Genomic DNA, 13,980 nt, shown 5'->3' with positions numbered 1-13,980 from the left:
GTCAGTAGCCGCTTCAGGGGGCCACCTTCTCCAGGCTTTAACTCTTGAACACCTCTGGAAAAGCTGTTTTCTTGCTGTGTTGTTCCTCTCTGCTGAGAGAGCCAAGGAAGAATAGCTTCTCTATTTGAGTTTGGTGTCAGAAGTTGGGTGCTGAGACCACTGTGTGTGTACATATATGTATATGTATTTTTTATGCCTATGGCGGATTGCTTTACCCTGTCCTTTAGATTTCATATCCCCTATGAATGTGTCAGGAATTTCAAATCCATACCAGTCTGGCATGCCCAGTCTGAGTTTACGTTTTCAATTTCTGCTTCTCCTAAAGGTTTACTCTCATATTGGTTTGATGTGTACCAGGTTTGCCCTGAGCGGGCACCTTGCAGATAATGTGGGTTAGAATGTCAATTATGGGATGTTTTGTAACCAGGGCTGCTTACTGCAGAGCTGTGCCTATGAAACGTGGTCTCATTGCACAACCAGCTAGTGATGTGTGGGGCAGGGTGCAAACTCTTCAGGCCAGCTGCAAGTCATGTGAAACTGAGCATGTTTGCATGTCCAGGAGAGGGATTTATTCCAGCTTTTTGTGTGTTAATGGCAGCTTTTGAAATTCAGAGCTAGAATTTATCAACGGAGAGGGAAGAAAAATCACTTGGTAAAGTATTTCCTGGTGCAATGGTCTTCAGGTCAGCATAGGTGGGAGAGGTGAGTGCTGGGTCACACCAGAGTGACTTCCTCGTGTGGATTTTGTAATTTATGGTACTTCAAGAACGTAAAAAGAATGAATCACAAGGCTTTGGTACAGTAGCAAGGGAAACTGTGGGCATGTTTGCTTTGGTGTGTGTCAGAGGAGATGCAGATGGACTGCAGCTGCAGCTCTGGGGAAGCAGGGCTGGAGCAGGAGCCCTAAGGGCTGGCTGAGGAGCTGGGACCTGCTGGGGAAGGTGCAGCTCTTCTCCTCTTGCTGTTCTACAAGGGGTGCCACAACAGCCTCCAGGAAGGTCTGGGCTGTATGGACAGAGAGCAGGTGATGGTTTGGGGAAAAAACTTCACTGACAGGAGTTCTGACAGCAGCTTTATGCACTCAAGGTATTGTCATATGTTTTTTAAGACTTTCTAAGTGACTAAATCTGTGTACTGCAGTAATTTCTCTATAAATATCTGTGTAACTCTCAATAGACTGGTACGTGTAAGCTATGTATTCCAAACAATTTGCTTCGAAAATATTTGGCCTGACTGAGAAAAATATTGTTGGAAGAGCTATTTCTTTTCCCTGCTGTGTTTAAAGGGGCTTAGACTTGAGTCCTTAAATTCAGCAGCCTTTATTAGCATGATTCCAGGATTCTCAAGGATTTATATAAGAGCTTGAAACATTTAAAATGTTTGTCACATTTGAAAGCAAATGCTACAACTTTAAAATTTGATCTATTGGGCTGTACCAGAGCTAGAAGTGAATGTTGTATTGCTTTTCTGTGGTTTGAGTACCTTCTCCTTCACCCAGGAGACTGCAACGTATTTTTTCGTGTCTGGCTGTCTCAGATACTTACGTGGCTGCAGCTACTGCAGTTTCTGAATGTTTCACAACACTTTGGGGAGAATGTTATTACCTTACACGTATCACTGGCTCATGAATACTGAGTGCCACTTTGAGATGAACTTTGAAAACGTGTTTGGTACCTTTTTTTGCAAATAAGGGCGTGGTTTTAAAGTAAATTTACTAACATATAATGAGCAACTGCAGATTTTGTTCATCAGCAGGGAATGCTCAGCTGAAGCCCATCAGGTCTGGGCCCTGGAGAAGCTAAGCTAATCACAAGTCCCTCATTTACTTATTTGCCATGTGAATATAACTGTTATACAGCCTATTGGCTATACAAGCAACTTGTGATCTTACACAGTTATTTTTTGTGTTATATTTAACACTTTTCTTGTCAGAAGCAGTGAGAAACACGGAGAAATACTTCTACTTGTATGTAAGCTGATGGCTTCGAGTCAAATACAGCTGCTAGCCTGGCAATAATTTGAATTGTTGCAAACACATGGAAAGAGTAAAATAGAAGATACAGGGAAAAGAAAATAATCATCACCGGGGACATTTCTTTAGAATAATTTTATTAAAAGTTCATGTTTGAAGTGATGTCATCCTTTTTGTTCTCTGTATTTAATTGTCCTTCTGAAGCTTGGCATAGCTATTCTGATGTGCAGCAAAAATATTACATCAAAGGTGAACGTTTGAATCCTGGCTGAAAAATAAAACAGAGCAGGGGGGAGAACCCCCAGATGACTAAGAGTTCTTGAAAGTAAAATATAAAAGAAAATAATAATTTCTCTCCCCTGACAAATAGTTCAAAAAGTAGCCAACAGTTTGGATCTGGTATGTCACATTGCATACAAATGAAGAAACTGTCACCACCAGTTTCCTTTGAAACCTTTTGATCTTATCTTCTGTAGTAAAGGGCATGTGACTTGATCAGGGCTTCTCTTCTCTGATACATAGTCAGAGTCCTGATCTACTGAAATATCTGTGACAGATTTCTCCACGCAGTTGATATTTCTTTTTTTCCTGTTCCCTTCAGTCTTTGTCTGGTGTAGATATGATTTACCTTTCCTTCTCCATTCAGGAAATCATGTTTCCTAATTTGGCAATTTCCAGCTAATCCTATATATTATGTCCTAGTCAGAAGTAGGCTTACACCTTTCTCTCCACTTGCCAGGCTGGCTTGTTTTTCTAGTAAGAACAGGAAAGTGGAGTTATGAACTTTTGTAAAGATGCATTAGACACTCAATTCTTCTGAAAAATCGTGGCATGTTCTGGCAATTAATAAAGGAATGTTTCATTGCAGAATACCTTTGAATGGAGGATTTGAATATGCATAGTCAGTAGTGTCAAGGGATAGCAGTGGAAGGAAATGCTTTATAAAGACCTCTAAAACAAATACTTCACAAAAACTGTGCTTTTCAAGTATTTTTAATGTAAGGTGCAATAGCTATTACTTGAATAATGTTTTAGTCCAGAACTAGTGAACTTAAGGAAAATTTTCCCAAAGGGCTAAACCTTGCTACTGTGCCAATTGATGGCAAAGCTATTTTTGACTTCTTTGTGGTGAGACTGCTCTATGAGGGAGAGTTGAAAAAGAACTAATCCCCAGGAGGTCTTGCTGGGCTCCTCTTTGCAGGATAAAGGCCAGAACAAAATATCCTTGGGTCCATGTGTTGTCACTGCTGGGCTTCACTGCCCAGTTCCTGGTGTAGGACACCCTTCTTGGTGGTGGTCACAGGGTGGTTTCTGCCTATGTTGGGACCTTGGGAACAAGTCTGCAAAATTTGTGAGGTTTGCAGCAAAGATAGAAAGTTTGTGGTTTTCACTTTTTTTTTTTTTTTAATTTCCCTGTGGAAAGTAAGCAGTGATTAAGATGTCCAGGAATTCTTTCTACCCAAATTTGCTAATTAGAAAAAATGATGGAGTTGCGGAGTTGAAAGCGGTGTTTAAATGGGTGAAGGTTACTGGGCAGTGTTTGCACAGGAGGTCAGGCTGGGTGATCTGGCAGCCAACTCCCACTCCACCTGGAGCATGAGGTGCAGCCGTGCAAATGGGGAGTTCTCAAAGAGAAACCCAAAAATTTGCAAGCTCATGGGAGCAACCGTGGGCTGCCTGCTGGCCAAATGGAGCAGGCTCTGCTCCGTTTGGTTTTCTGCTCGGTGGCTTTTGTCAGCGTGTCCCTGTTAGGAGGAAGGAGCTGAGAGAGACTGGAAGCAAGGCTGCAGTGTGCCAGCTTGTCTGGGAGGTGCAGCTGGGTAAAGTGCAGCAGCAAATCCTTTGCAGTGCTGGTGCTGAGAGCTGTTTCAGTGGGTGATTTTGTTCTCCAGCGTTTTAACGCCGCACACAGTTTGAGGCGTTTGCATGGCGAGTGTCCCTCTGCCTGCTGAGGTGGCTTGTGTCACTGTCCCTCAGAGCTGGGAGTGGGTGGCTGTTGGGCTGCTTGTACAGAAAGGTCCCTTTTGGAGTGTTTGTGTAAAAATCTGGGAGAACCAAAATACACGTGACTAGTCCAACAGCATGTTCTCTTGTTGCTGAAGTGCTCAGATCTTGGTTCCTGGTTTAGCAGAGTGGGAGAGCATGTCAGGACATCCTGCTGGGCCCCACATATGTGCTTAGGAGGGTCTGCTTCTGGGCTAGCAAGGAAAGCTAGCAAAGCTAACTTGACTTTTTCATCTGAAGAATTTAGCTCTTCCCATGTCCAGGCTTTTTCCTATTCTGTTTTATCTTGTGTGATGAGTAAGAGCTGGTATTCAGAAGTGGTGCCTGAAGAGCAATGGGTTTGGTTGCCAAGTGGAGCTGAAGGTCCTAACAGTTGGGATCCTGGAATGCAAATAGCATCCAGAAATGGCTTTGCCTTTTATCCATTAACACAAACACAGGTCAGATGTTTTAACTATCAACATGGGTGAAAAATCAGGCTTCCTGATGCTCTACAGGACTACCAGTTCAGTATATTCTGGATGCTTCAGCTCTCGAGTGTGAAAGGCCAGGGATAGAAGCACAAGGAGGTTGCTTCCCTCTGCAGATTTTTGCAGCCTCTCTGGCATCCTTTATCTGGGATAGGCAGCACCTCATCAGCCAGCTGCCAAGCAAGGGGACCTGCTGATGGTGCTGAGGGCTGGAAGGAAACCTCAGATGTGGATGGAGATATCACAGGCTGCCACTGAGACCATTGCTGGTAAGAGAAAGATGGTGGAGACCTGGCAGACTCCCCATTTCCCCATCAAGGAGTGAGGATGTGGGGGAATGTGATGCTTAGCACTCAGCACCAGGGCTTAAGGGACCCAGAAAACCACCCATTTGCTTTCAAGGCTTATTCTGCAATCAGCATTATTTCTCAGGAGGAGAGGATTTTACTGTGGAACAGAAGGTTGGGGAATGGAGTGTTTGTAAAGGGAAAAGTCATTCTGTTTATGGGCTGGGAGTCAAAGACCTTTTTGGATGTGATCACCTCTATCTGTCTGCTTTGCATAGAGGAGGCAAGTTGCTGGGCAGTTTAAAATGTTGGCTATTTTATAATAATACTAATAACAATTTAAATATTTTCCCAGCTGTTGGAGGATGCAATTTTTCTTTGATAGGCCATTATGTATGCAAGACCAATTGGTAAACTGCAAAGTACTGTTCAGTAATTATTCTCCTCTGTAGCTTTAATGAGGAGATCTGCGTGCAGTTTGATGGGAGAATATACTCTGCCGACAGCTACATGGAAAATCAAGACAGGTGTAATCTGCTTACTGTAGTCTGTGAATCCTCACCATGTGGCTATGTTATCTCTAGTGCATGTTTATAGAAAGATGCTTGTAAAAGGATTTAATTTAATGGAATAATGGTAACTGACACTATGAAAATGAAGGGGCTCAAATAATACGGTGAGCAGAGTGGTATAAACACTAAAGTAGATGATTAAAGAATTGGTGTACTATGTCATTTAGTTATGTGAAAGGAAATTCAAATCAAGCATTCTCTGTTACTAACCCAGTCCATACCATTTGAGGTATGCATGTGGCAATATCTGGTCAGTTGTGCAGATGTGCATGGCTAAAGCTCTCTCACTAAAGTCACTAAAGCTCTGCACAGGCCCATTCCAGGACCCAAGTCTGAAGAGCAGGATGTCTTTTAGAAGGCAGATACTCTGCTGAGCTCTAGCCAAAAGCTGCAGCTTTCTCTGAGGTGGAAGAGTAGTTGTGTGATGAAAGGACGAGTTCAAGCTTTGTTTAGGAATCTACTCTGTGATGGGGAAGCTTTGAGACTCTCGCATGTGATGGGTCTCTGTTTCCTTACCTGCACAGTAATGATAACAATAAACTATTACTAGAAAAGGAGCCCAAATAACTTACTATTTTGAAGCCTATTGGAAAAAAAAAAGGAACATCTTGCTAACAGCAGTTGCACAGGATGGTTAATTTGGAAAGATAAAATTACTTGGGCAGAACTGTGAATCTAGCTCTTCTTTTCAGGGGCTGAAAGAAATAATACCCAGTCACTCTCTGTGGGTGTGATTTATTAGTTATCAGTCATTCTTAATCACTTGATACTGACATATATCTAACACACTGGAGAGTTTAATATGGGAAAGAATACTTACCATGATTTTTCTCAGCAGTCCATTTTTAAGTGCTCGGGAGATAATGTGGTGCCAGCACTTTGGTATTGTGTTTCAGATCCTGTGTGACTGTCCTTGAACATGGAGAATGAGTGCACAGAGGGTGGCAAAAAGTTGTTAGCAAGAGCTGTGCTAAGTGTGGCCATCCTCCTCACTGAATTGCTTGAAAGCCTTTGGCTTATAGAATTCACACATGTCATGACACATAGGTTGGTGTTTTTTTTTATTGTTTAATCTTTTTTGTGGTAAGGCAAATGAATCTGATGTGTCATTCATACCAAGGATAGTCGAAGTACATGATTGGACATACTATGCTGCTGCATCAAGCAGAATGTGTTTAAAAAAATACTGAGAAGCTCTTCTGCTGGAGAAAGATGGGGATTGGATGGAGTTGGGCATTGCTGTTAATTATTCTTATTATGCTGCTCTTGCTCAGATTTTTGAGTCTGGTGATTGCACTGATAAAGGAGCAGCCTTGATTTCTGCACATATGTTACATTAACTTGTAAAACTGGGCTCACAGATTGCTCTGAAGCTTTTACTGTTCCTGCAGAACATTTTGGTAGTTCCAGCAGTTTGATCACAAATGCAGCATCTCTCTCCTAATGCTGTGCAGGTTGATAAAACAGTTGCCGAGCTGGAGTCCCTAAAGAAATTATTAATTATCTGGTTAATGTGCATCAGGCTGTGGGAGTGCGAGATTAATCACCAGTGCTGGGATGAGTTGCTGAAGTGGATTTTGGTTTTTCGTCTCCTGTCACTCGGTAATGGCTTTTCCTTCCTTCACCATCAGGTGAGCAGGTGCGGAGATGCTGTATTTTCATTTTCCTGTGGTCGGGAACAGCCGGTGACCAGGCAATGCCTCTTTCTCAGTCCTGCTGCATGAGCAGTTTGCAGCATGGATGCTTTGGATGTTCCAGCTGCAGGAGATGCTCCTACAGCACAAGACTGACCTGAGCCTTTGCAGATAAACACATTCAAACACATGTGCCTGGGGAGGAATGCCAGGGAGGAGTGTTGGGCTGAGCTGGGTCTGGCTCTCTTCTGTTTCCCAGGTCTCAAAGGGGTTGACTTATATTTGGAAGTGGAATTGCAACTTGACTCCTATTTTGAGTGTATTTATATTACCTGGAATTTTTCAGTAAATGAATATTCAGCATGTCTCCTTTGTTTAATGTAAGGAAAGAAAAATGTGCTCATTTATTGCAAAGTTACAGAAGAAGGTGGTTTTAACTCACTCTTTAGTCATACCATCCTTAAAGCGAATGGGTTGCATTCATATTTGGATACTTCAGATACTGGAGAAGGAGTTGGAGTCCTTTCCAGTGGTGCTGGATCAGAGCATTGAGGTGCAACACTGCAAGCACTTGTCCTGCCCTGTTGGCCATCACCAGCTGCCTCAGAAATGGTTCAGTGAGGCCCTAATGTTCTTCCAAAACTCCCTACTGTTTCACACACAATTGCACCACACACTGTATTGGTAGGTAGAAAATTAAAAAAAAAAAGTGTTTTAAATCTGACAGTTGTGTTGCGATGTCAGTGTTGTACTCAAAGCCATTAACAGCTCTGCCCCAGGGCCTTTAGTTTTAGTGACTACTCTGAGGAGAGAATGAAGGTGAGATGGAAGGAGCTACACACCTAAAGCAGAGTTTGCCCAGACTACGAAGTGTCTCTAGTTAAGAAGAGAAAAAGCTGTAGACAACAGTGCAACAATCATTGTGCTGAGGGACAGAAGTAGAGTTTGACCCTCTATTTATAATATCTAGGCATTTGGATTACTTTATCACCTCTAACCACAAGTAGTGTTTCTCCTGGAGGAAGTCCTGTGAATAACCACAGCCAATGAAGCTGAGTTGTGCAGCACTTGAGATTGAAAACCTGTTTTTAACCTTCTACTTAACTATGTTGTAACAAGTGTTTGGGCTTCTTTTTTTGTTGGTTGGGAGGGTTTTTTTTGTTAATGTGTAGATATTGGCCCTAACCAGCTTATGGGGTTTGTTTTTTCCTGGCTAAACCAGTGGTGTTTTTTGTCCCTACTGAACTGAAAATTTTTGATTACCTTGCCACTTCAAGCAGGCAGAGATGTATTTGAGATTGCATTGCACTCATCCATTCTTGGGTTTTGCTCTCCTTATTGTACTGTCCCAAATCCCTCTTCAGCTAAAGATGCTACCTCAGGAGGGGAAGAGATAGGTGTGCAGTTTTCAGAGAATTTGCTTTTTATAATAGCTATGTGCTCCACTCTGTAATCCCTGAACAGCCCACGATGGCATAAACATCCATTTGCGTTACAAGCTATGGTATAACTTCACATTAAATGTAGATGACCAATTTGTGTTTGAAACCCCCTAACCAGCAAGTCAGCATGGCAGCAGTGGGGCTTTAAATGTTAAGCAGTCTTCAGGGCTTCAGGCTGAGCATTTGCACTCGAGTTGTTTGGGTTTCTGCTCCTTGCAGAGCTTCCTGAGCTTGTTGTGATAACTAAAATCAAGTTTACTTTGTTAAGCTCAGCAGTTCCCAGAACTGAAGAGATAACAGGGGGAAAATAAGACCTTTAGGAGACAAGAAGTAAATTTCTGTCTGTATGGGGATGCAGGTCACTGTTTTTGTATGACTTTTTGGTTATGATGTGCCCATTTCTTTTGGCATGGTTGTGTGCTCATGCATGCAGGGGTACTTGCCCACAATGATGTACAAAAGCAATGCAAAAGGAATGTTAAACTTGGGAAATGTATCAAGCATAAAGGCAGTAACTTGCCAGCCTCTTCTGGAGCTCTGGATCTCTGGTGCTTAAAAATAAGTGAAATAGAAGGTTTTCAGATGAGTAAATTGTGCAAATTCATGCCTAATTTACATGTATGATCACCTTCACTGCTTGTACAAATCAGGTAATTGTGCATGCAAATAGCTAATTAACAAAATTAGCTGATCTGCTGATACAGTCTCAGGATCTGTAAGTGTATACTAGCCATGCAGTTATCATGTATCTACAAACCAGTTGGATGAAGAAAATCTAAGCCCTCATAATGTAGCAGCTGTGGGGAGTTGCTTATTTTTTAGTATCGCCGGTTTTGGGGTGGAAGTGTCTGATGGGGGAATTGCAACTGTTACTGCACTTGGGATCTGAAATCTCTGAGGTTTAGTAGAAAAAATTAGTAGAAAAATTTCACTTCAAAGTAGAAAGTCAGTGTTGCTGCTGATGCCCATTCCCAGTGCTGCAGCCCATGGCAGACTAGCTGGTCTGATTCATGAAGTGCCCTTCCCATAAAAGTTGTTCCATAGTTTGGCCCTATGGCTTCATAAAAATACCTGTGAACAAAATTTGCTAAATGCCTACTAGTTACTATTCTTAAATACATAAAGTATTACACTTTTTAAAGCTGCCTGCCTCCTTCCACATTGGTAGAAAAGAATTGACTCAAAAAAGGTTTAAAGGGCAAGTCTCCCGATTTTGTTTATTTGTCTTAGCCTCTTCCTTAGCATATTTGTCTGCTAAGCGAAAATACCCAGACAAGTCTAAACATGCAAATAGACAAAGTTCTGCAACTGCATTTATGGACACCAAATATGAGTGCAGGGAATTCAGAAGTGTTTCTCCCATCTCTGTTTCTGTTACTTTTGTAGCTGTTATGGGGTGGACAGACAGCCTTTGTCATAGTATATTATTTATCATTTCAAACCAAACATAATGTGAACTTGCAGTCAATTCCTACAAGTAATTTAACATCAAAATTTGAGGCTTCACATTGAGTGTGCACAAAAGTAACAGCAAAATCTTCTGAAGGCAGGTATTTCTTGAGCTATCTCTTTAAAAATGTCTCCTAGTTATAAAATAGATAAATAAAAACCTGTGTATTGTATTTGTGACCTATGTAGGGCCTCCTTTGCTCTCTGAATTTCCTTTCTTAGAAGTGTGGTTTTGTTTTAAAACAAAGATGAAATATGCCATTAGCCCATAATGGACCAGGATTCAAATCCTAGCAAATGTTTGTGTCCAAGACCACAGGACTGTAGGTCTTTCATAGTTCTCACATGGGTATCTGTGGTCTGTAGCATTTTCAAAAGTACTTCAAAAGGAGCACCTTGTTATATTCTCAAGAGTAACACTCATTTCCTTAAAACCTGCTCTGTGAAGGGAATTATGTGGCTGGGATATGTCTTTAGAAAAAATGCTATGAAATATTTTGCTGTCATCTAGGTGGCCTCCAGACAAAGAACCAAGGGACTTCAGTGTAAAACATGGTGTGCAAAAAACCAGCCTGTTTCTGGTAGAGCAGCATCCATCTAGTGGTAGTTGGGTGCAGAGTCAGGAGAGAAGAGTGCCAGCCCTGGTGTGGTCACCAGGTCTCTCCTCTGAGGGTCAGTCTGCTTCTAAGCATGTACAGAGGAAACTCTCAAACACAGACAGAAAGTCTACTTTAAAGATAATTTTTTTTGAAAAGCAAAGTAGTGGAGACTTCCATGTTTTTTGTCTGCAAACAACACTGAAGAAGTTTAAAACCCATAGATGATAGCCTCCTTTATTAAGCTGTGTACTGGTGGGAATTAACATGCACCCCCTTTAAAAAAAAAAGCCAAAGCAAAAACTAAAATACACTAAATCCTGAGCAAATATCACCATCACCCACCCCAAGAAAAATACCAAAATCCAGAGGAAAAACTTCCAAACCAACCAAAAGAAGTTAAGATTTGAATGCTAGTTAGCATTCTGATACCTAAAAGCACATGCAGCCCACGGCTTGCTGTTGTCAGCTTGTGTGTCCCAGCCCTGGGAACAGAAGGCAAGGCCTTGCTGGTGTGTGATGGGCTCCTTCCCCCCTTCCAGTTCGTGCTTTGCAACTTAAAAATGCAAAATTCATTGAGTGATAAATGATGATTAGAGAGGAGGTGCGAAAGGGAACTGGGGAGGATGACTTTATTCCTGGTGGTGTCAAGTCTTTCACCTTGCTGCCCTATAAAGGAACAGTGGCAACTGTTCCTTTAATTTTATTTACAAATTTGTTTCAACAAAAGCAACAGTTTTATGACTTTTATAAGTTATTATTTCTCAATGAATCCTAAAATGTAAATAAATAGCTGGCTGTAAAAATCTTTTTCATCAGCCAAATTTTCCTATTGACTGTACTGGTGACCTGGTATTAAAAACTAATGAGAAGAAAGCAACAATAAAAATAAGCAGTCTGGTTTTAAATGCCAAGCATAATGAGACTAAGGGAGAAACAGAACTGAAATAAACTGAAAATAAGACAAACAAAGCTGTGTAGGCCTTCATGTTGGGACAGTGTAAATCTTTCTTTCTCCAGGAAGCAGAACTGCTTGCAGAACTGGGGCTGAGGGCTGCATCATGCTGAAATGTCTCATAGGTGTGTGGTGGTTTTCCTTCCTTGGATCTGGCTGTGGGCTGGCTGTACAGTGCCAGTCAGAGAATGAAGGAGCCATTTACTGAACTGTTTAGAATTGGGAAGGGCAGAGGAGACCCTTGGCTATGGTGATGATGTTTATGACATTTTGGTTGTTTGAAATCCTGTTAACATCCATTAATACAGGCTTAAAGCCTTCTCTGAAACTTTTGGAATTGCCTATTTTCTATTATTTTAAGAGACAGTTCTTTTTTTTTTTTTTGGATCATTGATACCCTATTGAATTCAGTGGGAGAACTTGTACCTGTGATGGGATAAGGTTTCTAATCCCTGTTTTACTTCCTTAAGGACTAAAGGAAATGACAGGTTTCAGGTGATCATTTAAAAGAAAGGATGCATGTGCCAAGTGGTAAGGTGGTATTGTACAAGTTCATATTATTTTTTTCTCCAGTTACTCATAGGCACTAAATAAATGGCACCGAAAATGCAGTGCTGATGCAAGTGCCAAATTGCTGCCATATGCAGATAACTCCTCCTTGCCCTTTCCTGTCAAAGGCCTTAGTGCCAGCCAGTGACATGGCTGATTGCCTTTGCCTGATGAAGGGACATTTGAGGGAACAGCTGATGGCTGAACTCCTCTAAAATGGAGTTTATGATTGTAGTGGTGGAACTTGTCCTAAGAGTTGGTACCTATGTTTTATCTAAAAATATGTGCCCACAGTCATTCCCTCTAGCCTTCATTTCACAAGCCTGCTTGAAGTCTCTCACATTGCGAGGGCTGCAAAGCATCATCACCATTATCTCCAGGTGATCAGAAAATTATAATCCCTTCAGGCAAAAGATGGCTTCTTCTTGGATAGTTACACCTTTATCTTGCAGCCCAGAGCCACTTGGTGTCCTTGAATCTGCACCCAGGCTAATCTCTCTTGTACTGTGTGGAGGAGTGTTGGTTCCAGCAGAGCAAGGCTCTGTGAGCATCCTTGTGCTGGCTTCCAGGCAGTTTGTAATCCTGGGTGTTTATCTTCCAGTTTCTTTGTGGCTGTGCCTTGCTAGGGTATTTTTATTGAAGTCCTGTGACAAAAAACATGACAAGTGGCTTTGTGCCTCTAGTACAATGGAGCTGTGCAATAACGGTGCTAACATTTTACCCCCAAAAGAATCTTCAAGTGGAGTCACAGACAGCTATTCAATGAGTTTAAGTGACTGTTCCTCTCAGTCATTTCAGGGGTTTTTGGTTCCATCAATTGAAATCTGTCAAAATGCAGCGCTCTACAGCCAGTGCAGAGCAAGTCTGTGTTCCAGGCAGGATTTTCTTGTGGGATAGTCTGAAATGGTTAGGTGGACTTCTCCCCAGCTTCCCAGTCATGTGTCTGGTCCCATGCACTGAGCACAAGTTGTACTTCATTCTTCTCTCTCTATTACAACCACAAGATCTGTTTACAGCACAAACAAAATGCTGTTTCCTTTGTGGAGGGGATGAGAGAAGAAGCAATGTCTGAGAGATGATAATGTTTCCTTGGTGTGGTGGTACTGGTGGCTATGTGGTGATACCCCTAGCAATTCTTGATCCCTGTTTCCAGGAAATATAGGCTGTTACACCCTTCTGAAAGCAAAGGAAACAGGCCTTGGAAGAGACAAAGAAAAAAGAATGGTGCTTTGTCCTGCAATGCCTTCATTTACAGAGTTTATCCAGGACCTCAAAGCTTCACTAAACAGAAACTCGGTGCACAGTGAATTACCTCTCCCAAGGAATGAACAAGCATATTGCATTGATATTTAAGTTTTGAGGTCTTTTTATATCCCTGGTGCAAGAATGAAGCTCCCAGATCAGCTGCTGCTGGTGATGAGACGTAGATGCTTTATTAGGGATAACTTGGTTTATCTCCTTTGACACTTTTCTGATATCTCTTGATCATTAAGGTCTGGATTAAGTGGAAAAAACATTGCTTGCACAGATGTTATGTAGCTTATGCCTCAGATCTCTTATGAGAGAGTTTGGGTGCTTAATGTCTCCTAATACAAAAAGAAAAATCAAAGTCTTGTGTACAGCTTATTTCTGTCAGGTGCCAAGATGAGGGTTAGGTGAGCACATAACAAAAACCTGGATATTTGAAAGTCACATTTCCAGCTGCATTTAGGAATTGTAGATAAAACACATTGAAAAGAAAAGGGCTGGATTTGCATTTCCCAAGTGGGCTTAATGAAATTTAAGATGTACTTCTCTGCAGCAGACTTAGGAAAGTAATCATCTGTATTTTCTTTCCCGTGAACTTGCATTGTGACATTTTTTGTGATGTAATGCTGTATGTCAGGATCTTGCTGTATGTTCATTGCTGGCTTTGGGAAGAAAGTGTTCTCCAATAGCAGCTTTGCAGAGATGAAAAAAGGTGCTTGGCAGCAGGTGTTGGAAGACTATAGGAAAGTAAGTCTGTATTTATTTGTCTGCCCCCACAAAAATACTGTTTTTCATACAATTT

General features: G+C 41.6%; 1 protein-coding gene across 49 annotated transcripts in view; it reads left to right on the top strand.

Annotated features, from left to right (window-relative positions):
• The window catches only part of ESRRG (estrogen related receptor gamma), a 371,594-nt gene that overhangs the window by 91,756 nt on the left and 265,858 nt on the right, over positions 1-13,980 (top strand). The window lies entirely within an intron of this gene.

This window comes from Lonchura striata, chromosome 3 (assembly GCF_050655825.1).
Source record: "Lonchura striata isolate lonStrDom1 chromosome 3, ASM5065582v1, whole genome shotgun sequence".
Classification (NCBI taxonomy): domain Eukaryota; kingdom Metazoa; phylum Chordata; class Aves; order Passeriformes; family Estrildidae; genus Lonchura; species Lonchura striata.
Note: the sequence above shows the minus strand (reverse complement) of the source record. Positions and strands in the feature narration are given on the sequence as shown.